Source organism: Panthera leo, unplaced genomic scaffold, assembly GCF_018350215.1.
Source record: "Panthera leo isolate Ple1 unplaced genomic scaffold, P.leo_Ple1_pat1.1 Un_scaffold_43, whole genome shotgun sequence".
NCBI classification, from domain to species: domain Eukaryota; kingdom Metazoa; phylum Chordata; class Mammalia; order Carnivora; family Felidae; genus Panthera; species Panthera leo.
This window is the reverse complement of record NW_024962246.1, coordinates 166,986-190,940: the sequence shown is the minus strand read 5'-3', so window position 1 is coordinate 190,940 and position 23,955 is coordinate 166,986. Positions and strand designations below refer to the sequence as shown.

Here is a 23,955-nt window from a genome sequence, read left to right as displayed (position 1 = left end):
TGTACTGAGTGCTGAGGAGGGGGCGCTGGGTGGCTTCCCTGGGCATGATGGTTGCAAAACAGCATAGGCCCTTGCATTTTCTGGGTTGTTCCCGTGTTTCATTCCTCAACTTCCTGGACAGTATTTGAACAAGTCGTATTTTACTAAAGGACTTGTGGATTGCAGGGTTCCACGACATCACCTCATAGATACAGTCGATGGTTTGTTCCAGATTCAGGCTTGTTTCCGGGAAGAAACCCTGACAGAAATTCAGAAGAACGGGAGCTGCATTCCATTAGGACTTGAATACACGAAATGTTTGTCTCAGGACCTTCTAGAAGAATGAGCTGTGACCCACTTTCCGAGTCCTGCTGGAACCAGTGACCGAGGTAAGGGCACAAACTGTCCCCCACAACATACATGCTTTTTTAAAAAATTTATGGTTATTTTTCCAACCTAATGAAGTGATTGAAAACTACAGAAAACCCCGTAGGTAGGTGTCTTAACCTTCTGATATCTATTACTTTAAATTGCACTTAGTAAACATACAGTGTAATATTAGTTTCAGGTGTACAATGTAGAGCAACACTTCCATGCGTCACCTGGTGCTCATCCCAGGTGCACTTCGTAATCCCCAGAAGCTGTTTCATCCATTCCCCCACCTCATTGTGGAACCCCTCAGTTTGTTTTCTAGTTAAGAGTGTTTGTCACTGTCTCCTCCCCCCCCCCACTTTGTTTTGTTTCATTTCCATGTGTTAGTGAAATCATCTGGTATTTGTGTTTCTCTGACAGGCTTATTTCACCCAGCATAACATTCTCTCCATCCACCTCGTGGAAAATGACAAGATTTCATGTTTTTATGGCTAAATAATATTACATTCCATATACTACATCTCAGTTTATTCATCAGTTGATGGATGCTTGGTCAGTTTCCGTAATTTGGCTTTTGTAGAAAATGCTGCTGTAAACTCATGGTGCATGTATCCCTTTGAAGAATTATTTTTGTATTCTTTCTGTAAATACCTCGTAGTGAAATTGCTGGATCGTAACATAGTTCTATTTCCATTTTTTTTTTTTGACGAATCTCCATGTTGTTTTCCAGAGTGACTGCACCAGTTTGCATTCCTTCCCACAATGCAAGAGGGTTCCTCTTTCCCCACATCCTTGCCAACACCTGCTGTCTCATCATTCATTGATTTTAGTCATTTTCACAGATGTGACGTGTTATCTCATTGTACTTTTGAATTGTATTTCCCTGAAGACGAGTAATGCTGAGCATCTTTTCATGTGTCTCTTGGCTATGTTTATGTCACCTTGGGAAAATGTCCATTCATGTCATCTGCCCATTTTTAATTGGATTTCTCATTTTTTGGGTGCTGTATAACTTTATATATTTTGGACAGTAAACCTTTATCAGATGTCGTTTACAAATATTATTCTGTAGGTGTTTTAGTTTTGTTGATTATTTCCTTTGTGACAGAAGCTTTTTATTTTTATGAAGTCCCATTATTTTTGCTTGTGTTTCCCTTACCTCAGGAGATATATCTACAAAGATGTTTGTACAGCCAATGTCAAATAAGATACTGCCTGTGTTAGGTATCCTCTGGGATTTTTATGGTTTCAGGTTTCACACATAGTTCTTTATTCATGTTGGATTTATTTTTGTGTATGTTGTAAGAAAGTGGTCCGTTTGTGTTTTTGTTTTGTTTTGCAGGTTGCTGTCTAGTTTTTCCAAAACCACATGTTGAGGAGACTTTTTTTAAGTTTATGTATGTATTTTTGAGAGAGAGAGAGAGAGAGAGAGAACATGCAGAAGAGGGTCAGAGAGAAATGGAGAGAGAGAATCCCACGCATGTTCTGCACTGCCCTGAGATCATGGTTGGAGCTGAATCCACAGTCACACGCTGTGGAGACACACATGTGTCCCAAGAGTATCTTTTTTTACCCATTGGATATCCTTTCCTGCTTTGTTGAGTATTAATTGACCATATATGTATGAGTTCATGCCTGGGTTTCCATTCTATTGGTCTCTGCGTCTATGTTTTTGTTGTTGTTGTTGGTTGCGAGTACCATATTGTTCTGTTCAGTACAGCTTTGTAATATAACCTAAAGTCTAGAAGTGTGATGTCTCCAGCTTTAGTTTTGGTCTTCAATTTCTTTTGGCTGTTTGGGGTCTTTGTCACTCCATACATATTTTGGGACTATTTGTTCTAGTTCTGTGACAAATGTTTTGTTTGTGTGATAGGGATTTCATTACATGTGTAGATTGTTTTGTGGAGTGTAGACCTTTTAACAGTATTTTGTTCTTCCTATCCGGGAACATGAAATGTATTTCCTTTTCTTTGCGTCCTCTTCCATTTCTTTCATCAGTGTTTCAAAGCCTTTAGAGTACAGATCTTTTACCTCTTTGGTTAGGTTTATTCCAGGTATCTTGGGGTATTTGGTGCACCTGTCAATGGGATTGACCCCTTACTTTCTCTTTCTGTTAATTCATTATTTGTCTACAGAAATGCAATAGATTTATGTACATTGATTTCTGTATATTTTGATTTGTTGAATTCATGTATCAATTCTAACAATTTTGAGGGGAATCTTTCATGTTTTCTATAGAGAGCATCATGTCATTTCCAAATAGTGAAAGTTCTATTTCTTCCTTGCCAGTTTGGATGCTTCTTATTTCTTTTTGTTGTCTGATTGCTGTGGCTATAACTTACAGTACTATGTGGAATAACAGTGGTGAGAGGGATCATCCCTGTCTTGTCCCTGACCTTGGAAGAAAAATTTCAATTTTTCCCCATTGAGGATGAGATGAGCTGTGGGTTTTTCATAGATGGCCTTTATTGTGTGCAGGTAGGTTGAGTACCAATATACTTGCTAGGGGGTTTTATCGTGAATGGACGTGACATTTTGTCAAATCATTTTCCTGCATGTCTTGAAAGCATCATATTGTTCTTATCCTTTCTTCTATTACTGTGGTGCATCATGTTGATTGATCTGTGAATGTGGAACCACCCTTGCAGTCCGGGAATATATCCCACTTGATTATGGTAAATGATTCTATTAATGTATTATTGACTTTAATTTGAAGGTATTTTGATGTGGATTTATGCATACATATTCATCAGGATATTGGTCTGTAGTTTTATTTAAATTTTTTTAACATATTCAAAGTATTTATTTACTTAGAGACATAGAGTACATAAAAGTGAGGGAGGGGCAGAGAGACAGGGAGAGGGAGAATCCTGGCCATGCTCCACACTGTCAGCACAGGGTCCAACGTTGGACTCGAACCCATGCGCTGCAAGATAATGTCCTAATCCAAAATTAAGATTTGGACACTAAACCCACTGAGCCACACAGGAGCCCCGGCAGTTTTCATTTTTAGTGGAGGCTTTAACTGGTTTTGGTATCAGCGTAATGATGGCCTCATAAGATGAATTTGTAAGTTTTCCTTCTTTTTTTATTTTTTTTTTGTAATAATTCAAGAAGAATACATATTATCTCTTCCTTAAATGGATGGTAGAATTCATTAGTGAAGCCATCTGGCCCTGAACTCTTGTGTTGGTGGGAAATTTTTTTTATTACTGATTTGATTTCTTTCTGTTTTCAGATTTTATGTATCTTCCCATTTCAGTTTTGGTAGTTTGTGTGTTTCTAGGAATTGTTCCATTTTTCTCAGAGTGTCCAATTTGTTGCATATAGATTTTCATAATATTATCTTCTAACTGTATTTTTGTGGTGTTGACTGTTATTTCTCCTGTGTTATTTGTGATTTTATTTACTTGAGTCCTTTCCTTCTTCTTTGTAAAAACTCTGCCTAGGAGGTTTTCATGTTGATTACTGTTTTCAAGGAACCAGCCCCTGGTTTCATTGATTTGGTCTAGTGTCTTTTTGGTTTCTATATTCCTTATTTCTGCCGTAATCTCTATTATTTCCTTCCTTCGGCTGTTCTTCTCATTCCTTTAGTTATAAGTTAGGATTGTTTGGGATTTTTCTTGCTCTTTATGGTAGGCTTGTACTGCTATATACTTCCATCATAGACTGCTTCTGCCGCATTCCAAATATTTTTACCAGTGTATTTTCATTTTCATTAGATTCAGTGTATTTTCTCATTGATTTCCTGTTTGACCCATTCATTGGGTAGCATGTTATTTAACCTCCCTTTATTTGTGGCCTTTCCCCCTTAGTGTGTGTGTGTGTGTGTGTGTGTGTGTGTGTGCGCGCGCGCACGCTCACGTGGTTAACTTCAAGTTTCTTAGCTTCGTGGTCAGAAAAAATGCTTGGTCTGATCTCTGTCTTTGGATACCTGTTGAGGCCTGCTTTGGAACCTAGAATATGATCAGTTACGGAGAATGCCCCATGTGCACTTGAAAAGAATGTGTACTCTGTCATTTTAGTATGGAGTGTTCTGAATATATCTGTTAAACCCACCTGGTCCAGTGTGTCATTCAAAGCCATTGTTTCCTTGTTGATTTTCTATTTACAGGTTCTGTCCATCGATGTGAGTTATGTGTTAAAGTCCTCTAACATCGTTATATTATTATAAATGAGTTCTTTTATGGTTGTTGTTAAATGTTTTATATACTTGCTGGTTGCATGTTTGGGGCTTCAAAATTTAAAATAATTGGATCTTCTTGTTTGGTTGTCCCCTTTAGTATGAGATAGTGTTCGTCTTCATCTCTTGTTACAGCTTTATTTATTTTTTAAATTTAAGTCTTAGTTGACATACAGTGCATTCTCGGATTCGTGAGTAGAATTCAGTGATTCATCCCTTACATACAACACCCAGTGCTCATCGCAACAAGTGCTCTTCTTAATACAGGTCCCCCATCTAGCCCAGAGCTGACCCATCTCCCTCCATGAACCTTCACTTTTTTTTCTCTATCATTAAGAGACACATGTGGTTTGTTACCACTCTTCTCTTTTCCTGCCCCCTTCCCATGTTTTCATCTGTTTTGTTTCTTCAATTCCACATGAGTGAAATCATATATTTGTCTTTCTCTGATTGACATATTTCACTTAGCATAACACATTCTAGATCCATCCACATCGTTGCAAATGGCAGGATTTCATTCTTTTTGAAGCTGAGACATATTTGATTGTATATACATATGTATGTATGTATGTATGAATATATGCACATAACACACACACACACATGCGTATACATGAATACACAGACACACACATACACAGACCCCACAACTTCTTTATACCTTCATCAAACGATGGATACTTGGGCTTTCTCCATAATTTAGCTACTGTTGATAAAACTGCTATAAATATTGGGTGCATGCAATTTTACTACTAGGTATTGACCTAAAGGGTACCAAACTACAGTCTCGATTTTAAAGTTTTTTTGCCCGATATAAGTATTGATACTGAGTTTCTTTTGATACTATTGGCATGATAAATGTTTTTTCATTCCCTCAATTTTTTTTAAATTTTTTTTTCAACGTTTTTTATTTATTTTTGGGACAGAGACAGAGCATGAACAGGGGCAGAGAGAGAGGGAGACACAGAATCGGAAACAGGCTCCAGGCTCTGAGCCATCAGCCCAGAGCCTGACGCGGGGCTCGAACTCACGGACCGCGAGATCGTGACCTGGCTGAAGTCAGACGCTTAACCGACTGCGCCACCCAGCCCCTCATTCCCTCAATTTAAATCTGCAGGTGACTTAAGTCCAAATAAGGCTTTGTAGGCAGCACCTAGATAGGCCTTGTTTTTTTTTTTTTTTTTTTTTTTTTTTTTGTCCATTCTGTCCCCCTATCCAATGTCTTTTGATTGGAGAATTTAGTCGATCTACATTAGAGTAATTATTGATAGGTATATATTTAGTGCCCTACTAGTTGTTTTACCATTGTATCTTGATGTTTTCTCTGATCCTTTCTTGTCTGTAACAATTTTGGTCTTTCATTTCCACTAAAAGAGCCCGATTTATATATTCTTTTCTTTTGACTGGTAGTATATTTCTTTACTTATTTTTAATATTTTTTCTTTTTTAAAATTTAAGTCCAAGTTAGTTACCTTATAGTGGAATACAGTTTCAGGATTAGAATTTAGTGATCCGTCAATTACAAAATATATCCAGTACTCATCCTAAGTGCTGTCTCTAATGCCCATCACCCATTTAGCCCATACCCCTATTCAGTAACCCTCCAGGAACCCTTAGCTTCTTCTCTCTATTTAACGGTGTCTTATCGTTTGACTCCATCTCTGTTTGTATCTTATTTTTGCTTTCCTTTCACTACGTTCTTCACTGTTATGAATTTTCTCATCTGTGGAATTTAATATGATGTGTCTTTCTCTGACATATTTTGCTTATCATAATAAAGTCCAGTTCACTCCATGTTGTTGAAAATAGCAAGATTTCACTCCTTTTGATCGCCGTGTAATATTCCATTGTATGAATATACATCTTCTTTATCCATTCATCTGTCAATGGTCATTTGGCATCTTTGCATAATGTAGCTATTGTTGATAATGCTGCTATAAACATTGGAGTGCATGTGCCACTTGGAGTTAGCATTAATGTATCCTTTGTGTAAATACCTAGTAGTGCAATTGCTGGGTCCTAGTGCAGTTCTATTTTTGGTTTTTGTAGCGAATCTCCATACTATTTTCCAGAGTGGCTACACCATTTTGCATTCCCACCAGCATTGCAAAAGCTTTCCCTTTGCATCCTTGCCAACATCTGTCATTTCCTGAGATGTTAATTTTAGCCATTCTGATAGGTGTGAGGGGATATCTCATTGTGGTTTTGATGTGTATTTCACTTATGAGGAATGAGTTTGAGCATCTTTTCACGTGTGACCAATCTGGATGTCCTGTGTGTTAAAGTGTCTCTTCATGTCTTTTTCCCATTTATTCTCTGGATTATTTGGCTTTTGAGTGCTGAGTGTGATAAGTTCTTGATAGATTGTGGATACTAACCTTTTATCTGATATGTCACCTGCAAATATCTTCTCCCATTCCATTAAGTTTCCTTTTAGTTTTCCTGATTGTGTCCTCTGCTGTGCAGAAGCTTTTTATCTTGAGGTCCCAATAGTTTATTTTGGTTTTATTGCCCTTGCTTCTGGAGAAATGACAAGCAAGAAGTTGTTGCGGTCAGGATCAAAGAGGTAGGTTGCCTGTTTTCTCCTCTAGGATTTTGATGGTTTCCTGTCTTACATTTAGATCTTTCATCCATTTTGAGGTGTGTTGTGTGTGTGTGTGTGTGTGTGTGTGTGTGTGTGTGAGAGAGAGAGAGAGAGAGAGAGAGAGAGAGAGAGAAAGTTTAAGAACATAGTCCAGGTTCATACTTCTCACTGTCCAGGTTTCCCAGTACCATTTGTTGAAGAGACTCTTCTTTTTCCTTTGGATATTCTTTCCTGCTTTGTGAAAGATTATTCAGCCATATGTTTTAGGCTCCATTTTTGGGTTCCCTATTCTGGTCCTTTGATCTAGGTGTCCGTTCTTGTGCCCGTACCATACTGTCTTGATGATTGCGGCTTTCTAATGCACCATGAAGTCCAGAGTTGTAATGTCTCCATCTTTGTTTTTCCTTTTCAACATTACTTTGGCTCTTTGGGGTCTTTTCTGGTTCCATACAATTTTAGGATTGTTGTCTCTAGCTCTGTGAAAAATGCTGGTGTTGTTTTGATAGGAATTACATTGAATTTGTCGATTGCTTTGGATAGTATTGACATTTTAACAATATTTGTTCTTCTAATCCATGTGCATGGGATGTTTTTTTTTTCATTTCTTTGTGTCTTCTTCAACTTCTTTTATAGACGTTGTATGGTTTGTTCTTTTAATTTTTTTAATGTTTATATTTGAGAGAGCGAGCAAGTGAGAGCGCATGAGCGGGGGGGGGGGGCAGAGAGAGAGAGAGAGGGAGACACAGACTCTGAGGCAGGCTCCAGGCTCTGAGCTGTCAGCACAGAGCCCGTCAAGGGACTCAATCCCACAAATGCAGGATCATGCCCAGAACCGAAGACGGCACTTAACTGACTGAGCCACCCAGGAGACCCTCTATTGTTTTAACTGTACTGATCTTTTCCCTCTTTGGTTGGGTTTATCCCTGGGTATTTTATGGTTTTCAGTGCAGTTGTAAATGACATCAATTCCTTGATTTCTCTGTTGATTCATTACTGGTGTATAGAAATGCAATCAACTTCTGCATATTGATTGTATATTCTGATACTTTCCTGAATTCCTGTATCAATCCTAGAAGTTTTTTGGTGGAGTCGTTCGGATTTTCCACGGAGAGTATCGTGTCTGTGAGCAGGGAAAGATTGATTCCTCCTTGCCAACTTGGACACCTTGTATTCTTTTTGATGTCTGATTGCTGAGGCTAAGACTTCCAACAGCATGGTGAATAACAGTGCTGAGAGTGGACATCCCCGTCGTGTTCCTGACCTTAGAGGGAAAGCTCAGTTTTTCACCATTGAAGATGATATTAGCTGTGGGACTTTCATATCTGGATATTCTCATGTTGAGGCATGATACTTCTATCCCTCCTTTCATGAGGTTTTTTTTCATCAAGAAAGGATGCTGCTGCATTTTGTCAAACGTTTATTCTGCATCTATTGAGAGGATCATGTGGTTGTTATCCTTTCTTTTATCAATGTGATGTATCACATTAGTTGATTTGCAGATATTGAATCTATTGTGCATTCCAGGAATAAAATCCACCTCATTGTCCTGAATAATCCTTTTTATGTATTGTTGGATCCGGTTTGCTACTTTTTGTTGAGAATTTTTGCATCCAGGTTCATCAGGGAAATTGGTCTGTAGTTTTCCTTTCTGGTGGGGTCTTTGTCCAGTTTGGACTCAAGGCCATGCCGGCCTCATAGAATGAGTTTGGAAGTGTTCCTTCCATGTCTTTGGCCATGACCTTATCTTGTTCTTTCACTTGGGATGCATTCCTCTTGTCTTGGCATTTTGGTTGAGTATTTGCCTTCTCTGTTACCAAAGCTCATTATGTTACCTGCCTCTGGGTGAATGGCTATATGAAGAGGAGATCATCTAGTGTCCAGGGCCTGGCACATCACGGAGTGTCTGCGGTGTGTGTTGCATGCACTGTTTTGTGTTCTGGCTGCACTATCCTTCAAGCCAGTTGTATGAGCAATGTATGGTCCTTGGCCAGAATGTTGTGAGACTTTTCTAGGTCTGCTCCGATCTGCTTGTTAAGTGAGACTTGAAATGATTGCCACTAGAAGTGAAGCCCTGCATAACTGTCTGGTCAAGAGAGGTGTTATGGTCATGGGCTTCCCCTGGTCTTCTGGGGAATGGGCCAGCTCCATTGTGACTGAAGCAAGATTGAATGACCTTGAAGGCCAGTCTCGCCAGAACACAGGAAGTTGGGGTTGTCGTAAGCAGCTTAGGCACCCAGTGTGGGGATTGCCTTGGTTCCAGCAGATGGCTCTGTGTTTTTTTTTGCCTGGGGGGTGTGCAGAGCAGGGTAATGGCGCCACGCAGCTCCTCTGTCCTAGCTCTTTGTCCCCTCATTGTGAACACTGCTTCTCAGGGATGCTCTCCACGATGAGTGTATAATCTCCCCCACGGTGTGCACCAGGAGTTGTACAGATCACTGATTCAATGCCATCTGCCTGCAAGTTGTTGGCTGCCTTCTCTTCAGGAGTAGGCCAGTGCCCTCATGGCTGTATCCCAGCCAAGCATGCTAACCTTTGAAACTACACATTCTCGGGGTGCCTAGATGGCTTGGTTAAGTTTCTGACATTTGATACTGGCTCAGATCATGACCTCTTGGTTGTGGGATTCTCTCTTTCCCTGTTGTCTTGCCCCTCCTTTGCATGTGCTCTCTGTCTCTAACTTGAATAAACTTAAAAAAGAAATAGTGGCATGGAATCCTAATTTAGGCAAGACTGCCTCTCTGAGGGGAATGGCAGGGATCTATCAGTTAAATTTCCAGCACTGACTAGGGAATTCTTTGCTGACTGGTTAAAGGTTACATTCCTGAAGGAATGAAATTAGGTTTAGTGACATGTGGCCTTACCGTAAGTAACTCCATGATGGGCCTGTGATTTTTCTTAACATTCCAGACCCAAATTTTTACACATACATTTTTTTCATTAAATGTATAGCCCTAAATAATACTTTAGGCATCTACTGCTGGCCCAAAGATCATATCCTGTGAAACTGTGACCATCTCCTAATCATAGGTAAAGATCGACTCTGTGGCTCTAAGATCTTTGTGGCTCTAATTTACTTTGATCTATGTTACTAAGATCTTTGTGAGTATGGGTTACTGCTGGCCTTTTGAAGTCTTTGACGCAGGGACCCCCGGCCAGGTTGCTGACCCATCACTTAGGCACAGAAGCACCCTTTACAAGTCACCCCGCCCTAAAGCGTTGTCTTTCCCTCTGGTACTTCTGGGGCTTACCCTTTGGCAAGTCACATATCCTCATGCAAACATGTCAGTGTGGGCCAGAGAAAGCTCCTTGCCTGTGACTCCCCCTTCATGGTCAACTCTTATCCTTCTGAAACCCTTTGAACTCCCTATCGTTCGTCCAGTCTTTGGATGTCTCTTTGATTTGGAAATATTTGATTCTCTTGTATTCCTGCTAAAAATATACGTGAAAATATTAAAGCAAGGGTTCTTTACAATAAGTGAGCCAGTCACAATGCTTCATCTGGCCGCGTGTATGTTTTTATTTTTGACGATGTTCAGGCATGATGTGAAGTACATCCTGTAAACTCTGAGTATCATTCATTATCTAGCATGACCACCTTTATGGAAAGCCATTCAATGACATGATCGTTCAAGATCAGAAAAACACTTAATTTACATACCACATAATAGAGTGGTATATATGTACGTTATTATCTTAAAATATGTAAAGTAGATGTTTCTATGAAGTGTTTATCATGCATTCAGTTTTCTCTACCATGAAAGCTAGTATTTAAATTAAACAATAGTAAGAACAACAAGAATAGGTACATGTACATCACGAGTAACTAATACTGGAACTGGTTATGTAATCTTATGTGTAGAAAAACCATGATTACTAATAATCTATTCTATCATGATGGGTTTCTATTTACCAAAAAAAATTTGGAACATAATACTGAGTATCCACATACATCAGACTGTTTTCTCACTATTGATGTCATAATGGTTGGTACATGATCACAATCAATGTATCAAAGAGATATGGTAGTATGAAGTAAAGTTTATATTTGTATTCAGATTGCTTCGGTTTTAACCTCTCCTAGCCCAGACTCATCCCAGCTGGCACGTTACAGTCATCCTGTCTCCTTAGGCTCTACTAGGCCATGACAATTTTTAGATTTTTCCATATTTTTCATAAGGTGCAAAGTTTTGAGGGTACGTTTGTAGAATGTATTTTGTAGAATGATCCTTGGTTGGGATATGTCTAACGTTTGTTCAAATGCTTAAGCCAGAGTTATTGTGTTTTGGAGCAGAAGATCCAGAGGCATAGTGCCATCCATAATTATCACTTCACATAGATTGTTTATTTTGAAGATTGGGGTCTTTTTTGGTTCCATACAAATTTTAGGACTGTTGTTCTGTGAAAACTGCTGTCGGTAATTTGATAGAAATTCCATTAATTCTGTCAATTGCTTTGGGAAGTATAGACTTTTTCACTATATTTGTACTTCTGATCCGTGAGTATGGAATGTCCTTCCATTTCTTTGTGTCATCTTGAATTTCTTTCATCACTGTTTTATACTTTCTGAGTATAGGTCTCTCACCACTTAGGTTAGGTTTATTCATAGATATCTTATTTTTGGTGTATGACTGTAAATGGGACTGTTTTCTTAATGTCTCTTTCTACTGCTGTATTGTCTACAAATGCAACAGATTTCTGTACAATGATTTTGTATCCTGTGACATTGCTGAATTCATTTATCAGTTCTAGCAGTTATTAGGTGGACTCTTTAGGGTTTTCTATATATAGTTTCATGTAATCTGCTAATGGTTTCGTTTCGTTTGTCTGCTGGCTGTGGCTAGGACTTCCAGTAATTTGTTTACTAAAAGTGGTATGAGTAAACATCCTTGTCTTCTTCATGACCTTACAGGAAAAGCTCTCAGATTTTCCCCATAAGGTTGATTATAACTGCAGGGTTTTCATAGATAACATTTATTACATTAATGTATGTTTCCTGTAAACCTACTTTAAGGGGTTACATGCATGAACGGATGTTGTACTTTGTCAAATGTTTCTTTCTGCATGTATTGAAATGACTGTATGCTTCTTTTCTTTTAACGTTTATTAATTTTGAGAGAGACAGAGCGTGAGCAGGGGAGGGGCAGAGAGAGAGGGAGACATAGAATTTGAAGGAGGCTCTTGGATCTGAGCTTTCAGCACAGAGTCTGAAGCGGGACTTGAACTCAGGAATCATGAAGTCATGACCTGAGCTGATTTCAGACTGTTAAAGGATGAGCCACCCAGATGCCCCGATCATCTGGTTCTTATCCTTTCTCCTGTTGATGTATTGTATCACATTGATTGATTTGCGAATATTGAACCACCTTTGTAGCTTGGGAATAAATCCCACTTAATTGTGGGATATATTTACAGTTGGTTTATCTTCTTTTTGGATTGTACCATTTACTGGTATATACTATCCTCCTCTGTGTCTTGTTATGTACTTTTTTGAGTGTATTTTTTCTGATACAAGTATTGCTACCCCAGCTTTCTTTTGACATTCATTTGTGTGATATTTCTCTATCCTATCATTGTTGAGCTGTAAAGTGGGTCACTTGTAGGCATCTGAATCTGTTTTGTTTTTTCATCCATTCTTAGACCTTACCTCTCTAGATTGGAGCATTCACTCCATTTCCCTTCAAAATTGATTGTTATGTATATATGTATTGCCATTTTATTGCCTGTTTTGTTGTAGTTTCTAATGATTTTCTCTGATCCTTTCTTGCCTTTCTTTCATGTATTGCTTATTTTCTTTAGTGATATATTTTGATTTCTTTATCCCTATTCTTAGCATATTTATGACTGGTTTTAGGATATGGCTACTGTTAGGTGTTTATATAACCTCTTCTGCATTGAGCAGTTTGTATTGATGGTCATTTACCTTTGAACCCATTACTTTCTCCTCCCTAGGTTTTTGGTAAATGTTATTATATTTCAAATCCATTTCTCTGAGTACTTTAACTGATTTTTTTCCAGAAATGTTCATTTTTTACTTGAATTTGTCTTCTACCTCTATACTGTCACTGTTGGTCTCTCCTTTCCACTCAAAGAATCCCTCTTAATATTTCTTGCAGGACTGGTTTAGTGGTACAAACTCCTTTAGTTTTTGTTTGGGGAAGTCTGTGTCTCCTTCATCCTGAAAGATAGCCTTGCTGAATAGAGTATTCTTGGCTGCTGATTTTTCCATTCAGCACTTTGAATATGTGATGTCACTCACTTCTGGCTTGCCAAGTTTCTGTTCAGAAATATGTAGCAAGCCTTATGGGTCTTCCCTTCTAAGTTAAGGACTGTTTTGCTGCTTTTACAAGTTTTTCTTTATTCTCACCCTAATTTGTAAGTTTGCTTACAATAGGTTTGTGTGTTGGCCTGATTTTGATGGGAGTTCTCTAGTCTCCTGGATGTGGATGTTTGTTTCCCTACCCCAATTAGGGAAGTTTTCAGCTATTGTTTCCTCAAATAAATTTTCTACCCCATTTTCTCTTCCTTCTGGACTCCTACAATATGAATACTATTATCTTTCCTGTAGTTACTGAGTTCCCTTAGTCTCATCTCACGTTGCAGAATTCTGTTCTCTCTCTTTGGTTCAGTGTGATTAATTTCCATCACTCAGTCTTCGAGGTCACTAGTTTGTTCGGCTGCTTCTTCCATCCCTCTGTTGTTTCCAGCAAGCATGTTTCTCCTTGATTGTGTCCTCAGTGTCTAACTATGTTATATCTTACCTCTGTCAGGGGTCTCACTCTTCTACTCATTCCACAACTCCAGTGAGTATCCTTATGATCATTGCTTTCAAATCTGTATCAGGTATGTTACCTACATCTCTTTGGCTTAGTTCTCTGGCTGTGGCTTTGACTAGGTCTTTCATTGTAGATAAATATCTCTGTGTGTCCATTTTGTCTGTCCCTCTGGCTCTATTTCTCTGTGTTAAGAAAGTCAGCTGTGCCTTCTGATCTTGAAATGAATGCCGTTATTAAAAAGAGGTCCTGGAGTCCTCAGCAGTGCACCTCTCCGTTTATAGGACCTGGACCTTCAGGAGGATATCGTATGGGTATTGCTCACTCCCTGCTGTTGTGTCTGGGTTACTTTTCCTTTCAGTGCAGGGGTCTGCACTGAATGCGTGCCTGTTGTGGGCTGTGCTTGCTCTCAGTGGTGTCAGTGGGACTCAGGCAGGCCAGCTGAGTCAAGAATCAGCATGAATACATGTGTCTCCTGTGGCCTAAGCATTGTGTGAAATGCCATGTATACGTTGCCTCTCTACACAGGCAGGGACCTGGCTATCACTCATCCTCCTGGATAACCCAGTGCTGGGTCAGCTGACCTCCAAATACCAGGATCTAAACTCAAGGGAATTCAGCACCCCTGGGTTTTAATGCCCAATGTTGTGGGGATTAGTCTTCCCTGTGTTGCTACCTGGTGTGAGGGCTCACTTTTTCTGCCCCTTCTGCAGGCAGACAGCCTCCACCTTTCTGACCTTCCTAACCTTTCTGATGCAGCTTCTCTCTATTTAGGTGTGGAGTTTCTTCTGCCAGTCTTTGGAACGCTCTCTGGTTCATGGACTTGGATGTGGATGTTATGCAGTTGAAAACATGGGACAGCGTGAGCTCAGGGTCTGCTTACTCTGCTATTATTAATTTTTTAAATGTCTTATTATTTTGGATTTTTGAGACATGGGCTGACTCATATCACCCGTGCACTTCAGGATTAGAAAGGAACGTTCCCACATTTGCTTCTAGTATATTGTGCTTTGAAACTCTCTTTAATGAGGTATAATTTACATATAACAAAGAGCCTCAATTTAAAGGGTATAATTTGATGAGACTTGATCTCATGGATACAGCACCATGAAGTCATATGGTTGCTCTCTAAACCTTAAATCATGATCCCTTTGTGTCTAGAGCTAATGTTGCTTTTGAAGTAAGGACTTTTTTTTTTTTTTTTTTTTTTTTTTACGTTTTCGGATATTGGCCAGGTGTCTGAATGCCTGCACTAGGGTACCTACCTCCTTTTCGGATAGACTGTATTCCCGTAAGTATTGCCATCGCTCTACCTTTGGACTTTATCCTGCGTTGTATCTTTCAGTCTGTTCACTTAATTTTGTTGCAGTACTTTAATGCTGAGGGATGCATAATTGGATTGATTTTCACTAAATGGTACAGGCTGCAGTTCCAATCGTGACAGAAAGCACATGCTTCCTGTGTTAGGTACTCAAGAGCAAGGCAGATACCCTGGGCACTTGAGCTGAGTATGTCACTCGGTGTTTTGCCAGCCCTCTTCCCTTCCGTGGGAGACAAGGGTCTCGTTTTGGTCACACAGAAATGTAGGTGAAGTCAGCAGAGAAGGGTCCCTTCTCCTCTCTTCCGTTTGTCTCTCAAACTCCCTGTCACTACCTTCTGCCTGTCCCTTTCCCTGACTCACTCCCCCAGGCCCACTGCTCCATTCCAGCCATGATAAGGGTGTCCTCCAGCTGCTGGTCTCTGCTCTGCCATCACTCAGTGAGGAAACTACAGGAGGATTATGTAGTTCATGGGTCTGATCAAGAAATCTCTGCTCCTCAGGGTCCTCCTACACGTGGTGCTGTCTGTGGAGACCTGGCATCCTGGGCGTGGGTCTGACCCTCACTCCTCTCTACAGCTGGTTCCTCATCCTTCTCCACCATTAGATCTCAGCCATTTCCTAAGGACAGATACCTGTCTGACCCCAAGGCACCATGGAGTCAGGGAATATTCCCAAAATAATTGAGCATAAGCACCGCATCAATCTAGATATAGGTAGTTGCCATCACCCTGGAAAACTCCCTCAGGTTCCCCTGCACAAAGGGTGATCTTGCTTCTATCCTCCATCACCACCATTTCTGGCACTTTGTTACCTGTGTGTACAGGAACCCCACTGTGTGCACTCAATGGGGAGCGAGAGTAGATGGCCCTAGAAGCAGACGCTGACACAGAGACAAAACGATGAAAGGTAGATTAGGGGACAGTAAGAAGGACAAAGTGGAGGGGACATGATGGGCAGGGAAAGCATTCAGGTAGATCTGACACCTTCTTAAAATGTATATACAAACACGATTGTCTGTCACCATGCAGTCCTCTTCAAATTTCAAAAGAGTTGTCCTATAAGGCAAAGAGATTTTGGTTTATTCCCCTGTGATCTTATGTTTTCCTACATGCATTCTGTCTTCTGTAGTTTATCTGTGGCCTCAGATGAACATTTTAGTGTGTGGCTGCCTCTGTGAGATTATGTGTAATAGAAAATGATTATCTTCAGATCTAGGTCTCTGAATGTACATATTCTCATACTTATCTTTTCTTTCATTGTGTGACAGGGCCCGAATTCTAATAGAAAAATGAAGGACATTGTCTTATTTTTTAAAACAGTGATTCCCACTCCCTGGGCTGAGTTGTTAACAGTCTTAGTTTAATGAACTCCCGTGACCATCTTTTTTGGAGGATCATTGTGTGGATATCTTAATTGAAACTGTGAGAAGCTTGAGGGGACAATTCCCAGAGATTTTGCAGATGATTTCTGCACTGAATGTCTTCTTTTTCTCTTGTTCTTGGAAACAAATGTTATCCCTGTTTTCACAGATAACACAGCTGAGGCTCTGTGTAGGTCCCACTGAGAACTGGTATTAGGGCTGAGACAGCAGGAACACAGGCAAAACCTCAGTATATTGTGAGAGAAGTTTGAGGAGATGCAAAGCTGTAGTCACGATGATGACAGGGGTCCAGTAGTGGTGGCATCCAGCCCTGAATTGTAGGATGACTCAGCTGATCTAGACTCTGTCTCCACTTTTAGTCTCACTGAGGGATATGAACTTGGGCATACAGCATTTTCATAAGACCAAGTTAAATTCCCCATATCTCCAGGGCTCTTTTCCCCCCACAAATACCAGAACCTTCAGGAAAATCCAGAGAGACAAGAATCTTTTTACATGATTACCTGCGTGCACTTTGGCAACACACTGATATTTTGGAGATGAACGGTGCATTGTGCACTGATAGTAATCCCACACAGCACCTCCGTATGGACCTCACACTCCCTGCTCAGGCTGCGGCCAGGAATGACCTCCAACTGCATCTCACTGACCCCAACACCCTCCCCTCTGCACCTCCTCAAACTCTGCTTACTGTGCTCAACTTCCCTTCTATTCCTGTATGATTCAAGGTTCCCCCGTTTTTGCCCTGGATCCTTCACTGGTGTTTCCATTTTGGTGATTACAAGGTCTGAATCATTTAATGAATGTCCCTCTTTCACACGGGACACCTGATGCTCTAAAAGTTAGAGAACCCAACACATTGTGTCTCAACATACGCACCAGTACTGCCGATATGTCTGCTTTTGTGTAAAAAATCCTCTTTCATTGGACAAGAGAAACGTATAGCTCACTGTATTACAGGGACATGACACTGCCCATTGTATGTATGTCCTGAGAAACTTGAGATATGCTACAGTGTCCTCAGGCAGTTTGTAGTTGGATTGCCAAGACTCACAGCCATCTCTACATCATTGCCACAGTCAATCATGAAGAAGATGAATATACTTTACCAGCCACTCATCCAATTCAGGTCATCTTAACAAATAGAGTAGGTGGAGGAGGGGGATGTGGCCTATAGCCCATGACTGGTGGTGAAGGGTGGTCCACCGGGTACAGCCTGCAAGGTAATCCTGGGAAAGGACCAGGACTCTTGCATACAAAATAGCCTGCGGAAAAGAAATGAGAGGTATGTTCATAGAACAGAACAGAGCACCAACACCAGCAAAAAGCAGAAACCCAAAGCAGCAGTGCTCATATCCTACTAGTTTCCCCACCACCAGATTCCAAGAGGGCAGCATCAGTACCAAAATCTCTACCCATACTTTGGGTTCCACTTACAGCTTTGGGGTGGGAAGAGGATGTGATTGGGGTAAACTAATGTCCCCACGTGTCTGGAAACGTAGAAACAGCAAGGGCCCTTTTCCTAGAAGATTTATAGGCTGAATACTAAATTAACAAAGTAGCATATTCCAGATAGGAAGGCAACTATGTCCAGGATCACACTCCACCCTTCATCCCCTCCACCACAGAGGCTGTTTATTGTGCATGTGAAGAACTACAGAATGAGAAGGAATGACAAAGCCAGTGTCCACACATGGAATCATAGCCCTCGTGGCTCAAAGTTCTGCCTCTAAGCCCCTGCCTGTGCCCAAACTACTGTCCCGACAATGGGGTCTCCTCCTCTCTGGAAGTGCTATCCATGGGCACAGAGACATATGGGGAGACGGGGATCCTGAGGGCCTGTAGAGGAACTGGGAAAGCATGCTCTTAGAGAAACAGGTAGCCTATACATGTTAGTTGGCCTATACATGTTAGTTAGGTTCAGCTAATTTATTTGAATTCAGAGGTACTTCTCAGCTTAAGTACAGTACATTTTGCAGGGTAATTGTGTTCTCTGGAAAAATGAGCTGAAATTCTAAAAGACAAAATTAACACAAATGCACTTTGATGTCTGGTGTAAGTTTCCATGTTTTAGCTGTACCTGTGACACAGGACACGAGAGAACGTGCTCAGGTGAACACAAGCGAAGGACACCGTGGGGACTTGCCACACAGGTAATTTTGGATTTTTTCTCTTCACAAATTAAGTTCCAGTGCATGTTTTCTATGACAAATATGCCACCTCTTATAGTTCAGAGTGTGTGTGCCCAGGGCACACCTGAAGGGATTCTGGACAGCATGTTTACCAAAATGCTGATAGGTATGAAATTTACTTTGTCTAAGACCATTGTAAATGATACATGCAAAAATATAAGTTGGAGTGAAGGCAGTTCACATTTTCAAGTTGTAAGGATACCCACAGATTTTTCTGAGCACGTTAAAACCCTCAATAGAAGGAAACAGGAGAGGAGGAAACAGCAAGAGCAATGATTCCACATTGAGGAGATCCACAAAGAATGAGGCAAGGTAGGAGACTTCCAAGTGGAGTGTGGTGTCATCCTCCTTGATTTATTCCAGGAACACATTAGAAGAGCCCTATGGCCCCCACCTTTAGGCATGCTTAGCTGCTCAAGTTACCACAAACAGATGCCAGCTGGGAAAGAGGGAAGCCTGTAGACTCGGCGGTAAAGGTTTTGCATTTGGGGAAAAAAAAAACAAAAACAGCAGACAGGCCATACTTCACACAAACCAGAGAAAATGGCAGGAGGGTGTCCTGTACAGAAAGATGTGGCGGTCTGTAAAGAATTAGAACTGAAAATGGCCACAGCATTTACTTTGTGCTTCACGGCAGTTTTGGCAGAGCCAGTGTCGATGTCACTCTTGGTTGTGACTCCTACTTCTGGACCTGCAAAAAGCTCTAGAAGGGATGGAGGTTTATTTTGATTTGCGTAGACTGTTTGGAGGTCAAAAACAAAACAAAAAACCCTCCCCTCATACTTCAAACAACTTAAACTCTTTGTCCCAGTGAGATCCCAAATTACATGCACAGGGTGTCTCACATGCCTCCGGTGATACCCAAAAAGAACTTGAAGAACCATCCCTTGTAACTTGATGAAGACTCCTAAAAGCCCTGACTCAGATGTATTCACTCAGCGAACAACTATGGATGGCTGGGGGCACAACTAGATGGACGTACGTTACATTGTGCCTCATGCCTCACAGATCCCAGCATGTGGACTGTGTACAGGGCATTTCTGCTGAAGCGCTATGTCTGATTTTCTGCATACGGCCCCATTCCTTTTCCACAAGAGATGCCTGTACCAACCCATTGTGGGGGAAAGGACAAAGATGAGATCCTGAGAAACTTTTGAGGAATGTGGTAATGGCAGCAGACACATTCCCCTTGCATCACAATATCTGTGGTACCGCCTCTACACCTTGGCCCAAGACCTAACAGCAACAAAATAAGGTGAGTGTGTTTTACAAGTCAACTCCTAGTGCTCAGATCATCTTACCAAGTGTTGCAGGTGGAGGGGTTCTGAGTGGCCTCAGGGCCACTAAGGTTCAGGAGGTGGACGTGCGTAATAGTCCATGGGGGCGGGGCGTCTCCAGGGTAGGGCATGCAGAATCGTCCAGTTAACGGAGGAGGTCCCCAGGATCCAGACTGCCCTGCAGAATTGACAGCTACATCCATATGCCAGACAAGAGAACCAATACCAAAAGCAGCTGTAACCCAGAGAAGAATGTGTCAGCACCTGCCACCTTCTCTACCACCAGGATCCAAGAGAGTAGCATCAGTACCTGAAAACTCTGTCCCTGCCACTGGATACCACCTACAGCTTGGGGTAGTAGATGCAAGAGGTTAACCTACTGCCACCACACATCACTGCCCATGTCTGTGGAAGAAAATGGCAAGGGTCCTGTCCTAGAGGGTTAACAGAAGTAATTACAGATTAATGAAGTAGCATTCTCCAGACAGGCAGCCATCGATGTCCAGGTTCACCCTGCATCCCTCCTCTACAGCAACTCCAGATGCTCTGCTTTTGGTATATTAAGAACACACACACACAAAAAAATAAGTGGGAATACACGGCTCATATTCTGCTCATGGAATCACAGCCACTCCTGGCAAAACGTTCTGCAGCCGGACCCTCTCTATGCTTCCTTTGCTCTTCTCCCTGAGAAAGGAGTCTTCCCTCTTGAAGTGTTGTCAAAGGCCTCTGAGACCTCTGGGGAGTGGAGGATGCCTGGAATCCTGCAGGGGAATGAGAGACCTCTGTGAAGAACAAGTTACTTGTGGTGAATGTCTACAAAGCTCAGATGTGTTCATCTTAATTCATAGGGAATTCTGACTTTAAGCATACTACAGGACACAGAGTAATTATGTGCAACAGAAAAAAAGAAGGAGAAATTCACATAACAGATTTCATGCAAGTGTTTTGGTACAAAACTCCTGGTATGTGTCATGAGACTGTATGAGCTCTAACAGTGACTGGGGACACAACCAAAAACTGCTCATAGAAACACAATTGAAGGACACAGTGTTCAAACTATTTTTACCTAAGGTATAGGTGGAGGATTCCAGGCAAGTCATTTACCAACAAAGACAGGAAGGTGATGACTGATGACACTGGCTTTATCTAGGACCACTCTAAATGGCACAGGGCACAACATATAAAGTTGGAGTCATGAGGTCGTTTCTAACCGGTTCATCTCCTAGCCAGAATCAAGAAAGAAAGACACAGCAACCACACTCTTCCCACCGAGGTGAGGTCTGCAAGGGGTCACCCAGGCCAGGAGACTTCTGTTTGGAGTGTGCAGTCATCCTCCTCTCGTTATTTCTTGAAACTCACGGAAAAACCTAAAGGTACTCAGTCTCTAAGCGCTTTTGGCTTCTAAACTTACCACAGAAAGCTGACAGACTAAAAATTGAGAAGCCTGTGGGCTCCTGGGTTATGAGTATGCGTTTCGAAAACAAAGAAGAAATAGACATAGCACACAACACGCAAAACAAGACAAGGCTGGGTGAGCGTGCCGTACATAAAGATGAGGGTTTCCCAAAAGAGTTACAACTGAGAATGGCCCCGGCATTTACCTTGTCCTTGTCTGCATTCTTGGTACAGCCAGAGTCGCTGTACCTCACAGAGGTTTCAGCAGTTTCTCAATCTACTAAAGACCCTAGAAGGGACAGAGGTTTATTCTGCTTTCAGAGGACTGGGCATAATGAAAACAATCCCTCAACTCATTCCTCAAATATCTTAAACTTTTCCCTTCAGTCAGGTCCGTGACCAGAGGCAGAGGGTATCCCACATGCCTCAGGTGACCCCCAAGGATAAGGGAGAGAACCATCCCCTCACCTTGATAAAGACCTCACGGTGCTCTAGTTCATGTTGTTTCATAATTAATCACATAACTGTGGACAGGTCAGGCACAACTAGCAATTTAGAATTCATCAGTAAAACAGTTTTCTCAGTATACATCATGGGAAATCACGATTTCATTACAGATAAAGAATTAATATGAGGATGCTTGGATTCATCATCCGTCTCTTAATTTTGGCTCAGGTCACGATCTCACAGCTTGTGAATTCAAGCCCAGCATTGGGTTCCTCACTGACAGTGTGGAACCTGCTTGGCATTCTGTCTCTGCCTCTCTCAAAATAAATAAACTTAAAAAAAAAAAGATTACTGGTTTGGCATATATCCTCAATGAGTCCTCAAGAAGCGTGCATTTCTTCCGACTTCAGGCAAATTGTTCAATCTCTCAGCTTATCTACAAGCTGCCTTCCACATGAGAGCAGTTAGTATATAAGGAAAGACTAATTTGACACTATAGAGAAATGGGAAACTGTGAGAAGTTAGCAGTGAAGCTGCAGAGTTACACTGATACCATCAGGGGACTAAGCTAAGCTTTATGGAACTTCAATTGAGGGATGTAGGAGTACAGTTCCCAAAAACAAACAAAAAGAAAGACCGTTAAAACTAGTGAATAAATGAGCTTCTCCTCAAATAAACTAAAGTCTTCACATTGAGTCCGGGTGGGAAGAAGGATGAGGCCCATGTCCTGTCATCCTTTCCAGGCTCTTCAGACAGGGGGATGCTAGAGGAGGTGGGAGGGTCACCGGTAGAGGAGGGGCATGAGCTCCACCAGTCTCAGGGACAAGTGCCTCACTGACTGCGGCAGCAGAGGAGAACACCCTTCTGTCACCCCTTCAGACCACCTGCTGTCCTTAGTGCTTGTGATTCTTTCCAGACCACACAATGATCATCCACAGGAACAAGCTGCACAGCAGAAGTTAGATTGCGGCACATCACAACGTGCCTCTTACCTCTCCTCGGAGGGTTCTGCGTCTCTGGTCTTGCAGCCATTGGTTTCTGCCTCGTGTATCCCTCAGGCAGCCTCTTTGCTTCCATCCCGTCCAGTCTTGGATACAGAAAAATAATGGACTTCTATAAGAGTTGTAACACCACGTCGTCTACTAGACAACTAACAGTGCAGGCGTCATCCCTGGAAACACCCATAAAAACGCAAGTCAAATGACCACACCTGTATTTCAAGTAAGCGACCTCCCTGCCCTGCTCCACCATCTCCCTGTCCCAGATCTGAGTCTTGATCTGGGGGAGAAAAAACACATCCACCTTCAGTCGGAAGGTGGTGCCACACTGTGCACCAAAGAAAGAGGAGGAAACAAGAAAACACTTACCTAGTTGTCCTGAGCATTCTTCTCATGAACTGCAAGCTGAAAAAGCCAACAATGAAAAGCCTGTGGTAAGGGATTCCAAGGGCCACTACACTCACCCGCGTGAGGTGCTAAGGGTTCAGTATGTCAGGCAGAACTCAGGTTACCTGGTATCTAAAGGGGAGCTCTGCCTGCTGCAGCTGTTCCCGTGTTTGTTCAATTTGTTGCCTGTGAGTTACAATTGCTCTTGTCAGATAAGGCCCAATATTGGGTATGATTTTAAATAAGCTGCCCACGTTCCCAACAACCTCATATCTGTCCCCTGATACAATTTATTCTTACACATGAAACACTTTGCCCATGATTATCAATGACCAGTAGGATCAAAGCTCTTGTTACATCCTTTCCTTACTCATTATTCCATGCCTGTAGGGTTCAGAGTTCATAGAGTTCCTTCCCATTTTCAATCTTTCTCTAACTCATCATGTGACAAGTGTCTTTTATCATAAAGATCTATTCTTCTATAACTTATATCCTCACCATGTTTCCCAGGGTTGCAAAGACGAGGGCCATGAAATGGCACTACCACGTTGATGGGTATGATTCATTGTACGACACACTGCTTTCCTACAGATGATGACAATTGACACCACCCCCGAGGAATGTTAGCATGGACAAAGTTTCCACACAGTCTGGCCACTACTTGAG

General features: G+C 41.5%; 2 long non-coding RNA genes across 3 annotated transcripts; one reads left to right on the top strand and one right to left on the bottom strand.

Annotated features, from left to right (window-relative positions):
* On the top strand, positions 1 to 23,955 carry LOC122212896. Its single transcript, XR_006199358.1, has 3 exons — positions 1 to 368; positions 18,651 to 18,743; positions 23,800 to 23,955. It is a non-coding gene; the product is annotated as an uncharacterized LOC122212896 (long non-coding RNA).
* LOC122212895 lies at positions 19,648 to 23,844 on the bottom strand. Of its 2 annotated transcripts, none has more exons than XR_006199357.1 (4): positions 23,415 to 23,844; positions 23,272 to 23,307; positions 22,897 to 23,182; positions 19,648 to 20,237 (listed from the first exon to the last, which is right to left on the bottom strand). It is a non-coding gene; the product is annotated as an uncharacterized LOC122212895 (long non-coding RNA). The 2 variants fall into 2 exon arrangements; XR_006199356.1 differs by having other exon boundaries at positions 22,897 to 23,075.